This window comes from Ambystoma mexicanum, chromosome 2p, assembly GCF_040938575.1.
Source record: "Ambystoma mexicanum isolate Mex_15411 chromosome 2p, UKY_AmexF1_1, whole genome shotgun sequence".
In the NCBI taxonomy this organism is placed as follows: Eukaryota; Metazoa; Chordata; class Amphibia; order Caudata; family Ambystomatidae; genus Ambystoma; species Ambystoma mexicanum.
This window is the reverse complement of record NC_090923.1, coordinates 93,450,348-93,456,347: the sequence shown is the minus strand read 5'-3', so window position 1 is coordinate 93,456,347 and position 6,000 is coordinate 93,450,348.

Below are 6,000 nucleotides of genomic sequence, written 5' to 3'. Positions count from 1 at the left end.
CCCGTGGACGACTACATCACCAGGATGAGGGAGCTGGCATCCTTATGCACTTTCGGCGCCAACGCGGAACAGGTCATCTGCGACATGCTGGTCGTGCACACCAACTCTAGGAAGGTGCAGGACAAGTTCATACAAGAAAAGGAAGTGACCCTTGACAAAGCCATCCAAATTGCCAGGGCGGAAGAAGAAACCTCCAGCAGGCGCAAAGAGGCGGGAAGTCATCCACCCGTACCCGAGCTTGCAGCGCTACAATGGAGAGGGCGCAGAGAGAAGCAGCCCCACAACACTCCCAGGGAAAAAGGTCCCAGGCAAAGGGAGGTGCCGAAATGCTACAGATGTGCCAGCACCAAGCACATGGCGAATGATCGTGACTGCCCCGCCAGGAATAAGGAGTGCTCCAAGTGCGGCCGCATCGGCCACGTGGCCCCGGCATGCACATGGCGGGTAAGAACTATCTCCCGCTTTGATGGCGACCACGCCTCAAGCGACGATGACGAGCTACAGGACAGACCCATGGTCGTCATTGTAAATGCCCTTCACGCCAGGAGAGAAAAGCTCCACTGCACCATCAAAGTGGATGGCATGGAAGCACATGTCATGGCAGACTCAGGATCGGACCTCACAATCCCCCCCATCAACATGTACAAGGAGATGATGGGACAAGCAAAAGTGGAAATCATGTCGACCAGGCGGAAACCGATGGTCTTCGGCGGAGCAACCGTCGACCTACTGGGGTACATCAGAGCCCAAATTGAATTCAAAGGGAGAACCATCACCACCAAGGTGTACTTCTCACCCAAAGGTCTAGCTGTGCTCGGATGGGACGATCAACACAGACTTAGCATCAAACTAGATCCCAGCACTCCGGAACAGGTACTTATGGTCTCCTCAGGAGCAGCGCAAGATTACAAGGAGATGTTCCCAGACCTGTTTTCCGAGAGACCGGGGAAAGTGAGAAACTTCGTTCACAAGATTCGTTTGAAACCCAATGCGGTACCTGTGAAACACAAAGTTAGACCGGTGCCTGCCACGGCGAGACCTGCGTTGGATGCCCACCTCCGGAAGATGGTCAAGGAAGGGACTATTGAGACAGTGGAATCCTCAGAGTGGCTGAGCCTGGTGGTTTTAGTCAAGAAGAAATCCAGCAATGACCTCAGAATATGCATCGACCTGAGAAGTCTGAATCTAGAGGTCGTCACCGACAGCTTCCCGCTCCTATCAGCGAAATTGTCCTAACGATGAAAGAAGCGGCAATCTTCTCGAAGTTAGACATGCAAGACGCCTATCACCAAATTCCATTACACAAGTCTTCACGCCCCCTTACGGCGTTCATCACTCCTTTCGGCACTTTTCAATACACCCGCATGCCGTTTGGGCTCGCCTCGGCAGCGTCTGCATTTCAGAGAATGATGAATTCCCTACTTAAAGGACTCACAAACGTGTCATTCTTTCAGGACGACATCCTTGTGTATGCCAAGGACAATGAGACCCATGACAGAGCACTCAGGGAATTCCTGAGCAAGCTTCAAGAGGCAGGCGTTCATCTTCGCCACGAGAAATGTCTTCCGGGCGAGCAAGGTGGAATACCTTGGGTACTCTATCTCGAGCGAAGGGGTGAGCCCCAAGAAGAACCTTATGGAAGCCATAGCAGACGCCCCGGCCCCGATGTCCAGAGAAGAACTCCGCTCATTCCTGGGCCTGGCGGAGTACTATGCAAAATTTGTCCCGAGGTTCTCCGAAACCACGTCTCCCATGAGGGAACTTCTGAAGAAAGGTGCAACATACTCCTGGGCCCAGAGCAAGACAGAGCCTTTTCAAAAATCAAAAGTAGGATTATGCACGCACCATGCCTGAAACACTTTAACCCTGAATGGGACACCTGCATCACCACGGACGCCAGCGCATATGGACTAGGGGCTACCCTAACCCAGAAGAGGGGCGACACTGAAATCATTGTGGCATTTGCATCTAAAGCACTATCATCAGCGGAGAAGAACTACTCCACCGTAGAGAAAGAAATGCTGGCCTGTGCCTGGGCCGTCGACTACTTCAGATCTTACGCTTGGGGCACAAAATTTAAATTGGTCACCGACCACAAACCCCTCATCCACATGTTAAGCCCAGGCGGCACCAAGACTGGTACCCCGAGACTGGCCGCAAAAGAGTATACATACGAGATTGCCGGCTGGAAAAATGCTCAAGCGGACTGCATGTCTAGGCTCTTGAACCAAAACACCCCTGGGACCACATTCCTAGAAGACAAATGTGTCGTAGCCTCCATAGGCGACTTGAGGAATGGCGAGTACATGGACCTGAGTGAGCACCATTGGCAGGAGGAATTCGAGCAGGATGATGCCCTATTGCGCATGACAGCTTGGGCCCGCGAAGGTTGGCCTGATGAAAAAACGATTCCCGAAGGCCTACGTCCCTACTGGAAGGTGAATGACGAAATCACTGCCATGAACGGTCTCATTCTGAGAGGCGACCAAGTGATCCCGCCCAGTGGAATTCGCAAAGTAATACTGTGCAGAGCGCATTCAGGCCATCTGGGGTGCAACATGACCAGGCGCAGGATTTGCGACGCCTACTGGTGGCCAGGCATGGATCAGGACATACGACAAATGGTTGAAAGATGCCATGAATGCACAAACAGCGACAAGCGCCTGTCTGTGAGACAAGCCCCCATGTTGCCAACCGAGATCCCCAAGGGAGTTTGGCGCAAACTAGGCTTGGACTTCATCGGCCCGCTGGACAGCATGCCGCCAGAACATAAATACGGGATAGTCACAGTCGACTATTTCTCAAAATGGGTCGAAGTCGATTTCACTTCGGACATCACCACAAACACAGTCATTGAAGCACTCATCGCCATATTCCAGCGTGAAGGCCTCACGGAGGAAATTGTGACGGACAATGGTGTCCAGTTGGTCTCTCGAGAAATGGAGAAATTCCTCAGACTCAACAATATTCGACAGCGAAGAGCAAGGCTCTACTACCCACAGGCCAACGGCCTGGTCAAGCGGGCGAACCGCTTCATCAAAGGAGCGCTGCAACTAGCGCATGCCTCGGGCCTCAACCCATACAAGACTGTCAAGGAGGCTGTCGCGGGCCACCGCATCACCCCTAACGCAGTCACTGGCGTGTCACCATTCCATCTTCTGAGGGGGAGAAGGGCAGCATCCACACTGGTACCCCCAATGCTCCATCAAGTGAGGGCTGACGAAGACGTGGACATGGGAGACGTAGTCTTTCGCATGCAGCGGAACAAAGAAGCCTTGAAGGCTCAAGGAGACACGCGGCGAGCTGCTCGACACACAGCAGTCAACCGAGGCGATTTGGTCAAAATTCGTCTTTCCCACAAAGACATGGTGACTGGTTCCAGTCAAAGCAGTCCCAGAGAGGTTGTTACCAAAGGGTCAAACCACATCTGCACCAGTGACGGAAGAAAATGGAATCTAGAAAGAGTGGCAATGTACCACAGGAAGGAATCCATGGAACAGCCACAAGGGGAAACTGGAGAAGATCAAAACCAACAAGAACAATCCGAAAGCCATCGCCAGTCAGAAAGAGGTCCCTCTGAGTCAACCTGTGGCAGCGAAGTCTCCAGGAGCAACTCCCCAGCCCCACTCAGGGAGTTACAGAGCAGGGCAAAGCAAGGAGAACTTGAATCACCCGCACCTCCCCAAGAGTACTCTCGCACCCCTGCCCCGCATCCAGATCAAGGCAGACCACAGAGAGAGAAAAGGAAACCCAGCAAGTTTGCAGACTTTGTCATGGAGTGACCGTCCATCCTTTTCCCAGCAAAGGAGGTGTGTGGGGACATCACGTGATCGCGGGAGCGCGGTCTCGCGAGGTCTTGGCCAAACGGGATCTCGCGAGCAGCGTTTGGCGCGAGTAGAGAGGCTGGCAGTGACAAGACCAGTCGCATTGGTGAGCGCTGCTCCTTATGAGGAGCCTTATAACAGGAAGCCAGTCAACCTGTTGGGTACCACTTCCAGGGCATAAGTCCAATGCCACAGGAGGCCTCATGGGGGCCCTGGAAGTTAGAGCGTGCAGTCCATGCACACCTTGCCTCCAGTGAAGTAACTGGGGAAGCCCAGCCTGAGACTGTGAGTACATGCCCTGCCCCTTTGCATGGTCAGTTGCAGTTATTTGTTATACCAGGCAATAAAGCCAGTTAGAACCTCTCCAAGCATCCTGTCATCCTTTGAGGCCACAACATAGCCTCTCCATTGCTCCCCTTTCCATTTGCACCAGTGCTCGGTGCACACAAGACTGCTGGCACTTGCAAGAAAACGGAATAAAAATGGAAACGGCCACAGCGTGAGGAATCTGCACACCGTTTGCACAGGGACACGACATTCAGCAGAGAGAAGACTTTCCAGAATCTGTCGCCTTCCCCTCCATTGCCCGGTGGAGTGAGGGTGGCACGAAGGCACAGATTATTGCTGATCAGCCGAATGGAGGGGAAATGTTTGCAGCGCTGAACTTTTGCTCACTGCTTATATAGACGAGACTTCTTCAGCCGCTGGCTCTGGGGAGCCAATGCGCGCTGGGCTGAAGGCGCCCAGCCAGTCGGGGAACAGAGTGTGCTGAGTTGGGCCGCCGCGCAGAGTGCATTGGCAGAATGAGTTTCCGCAGCCTCTCCCGGGGGTCGCTGGGCACCAACCTCAAGTACCGCATCCACGAGGAGCAGTGGCCGGGCACTGTGGTGGCGCGGCTCCTAGAGGATGTGGCCGAGCAGCTGGCTGCGCTCCCCGATCCATCTGCTGTGCACTTCCGTCCCATGCAGCACAGAATATCGCCCCTGCTTCAGATATGCGAGGAGGATGGCGAGTTGAGCGTGGCGGGCCGCATAGGCCGCAAACAGAATGCCAGCACGAGCCCAACTGCTCGCTGCAGATCGACGTGTACACCTTGCCCACTTGCGCATGTGGAGCTGGAGGTGATGGACATCAATACCACGCGCCGCAGTTCCCGCGGCCCTTCATCGCCATTGAGATCTCTTGAGCGCGTGGCAGCCGGCACCCACATCCCACTGGACACAGCCTTTGATGCAGACATCAGTGACAATTCACGGCAAGGCTACGCACTCACTGGCGCGGACTGCTTCGGCATTGATGTACGCGCATGGACGGCACAGAGTACACAGAACTAGTGCTGCTGAAGGAGCTGGATACCGAGAAGCAAGCAGGCTATGAGCTGCAATTCACGGCCTCTGACCACGGGGTGCCTCAGAGGCAGGGCACTGCTGTCCTCAAAATCACTGTGTCCGATGCAATGACAACAGCCCAGTCTTTTAGCAGCCATCATACACTCTCCAGCTTCCCGAGAACTCAACACCGGGGTCCTGCTCATCGACCTGAAAGCCACAGACCACGACGAGGGCACCAATTGCAGGATTGCATACTCCTTCAGTAGCCACGTGTCTCCCCAGACCCTCAATAAATTCAGGGTAGATCCCTAATCCGGACAGCTTACCCTGCTGTAGCAGGTGGACTATGAGGCCACCAAGTCCTATGAAATCGATGTCTAGGCACAGGACATGGGAAACACAGGCCACACAGCCACGGAAAGCACGGCAAGGGCAACAAGCCTAGCATTCGCCTTGAGCCATCAGCACATTAGCTCTGGGCAACTAAGGTAGAGGTCTCATGCACGGAAAGGCCCACGACTACCACACCTTGGGAGGAGTACCAATGTGAAGAAGCGGGCAGGAGTACCCGCAACCGGATATGCGTGCGAGCCAGCAAATAGACTAACTCCGTCCCAACCCACCGAGGCGCCATCCGGCATGCAGGGCGCTTGAAGGAGTCGAACGTGCAGCGTCAAGACAACACTGGCCGGGGGGTCAAGGCAATATCCACAGCTTTTTTGCAAAAGAAGAAAGCAGCTTCTCCCTGAACGACAGCTTTGGGTGTCATGATTCTACATGGCCGTCCATTCCTTTCAGCTTGGAGGATTCGTCGCCGCTTGGCGGCGTCCATTTCTACTTCAAAC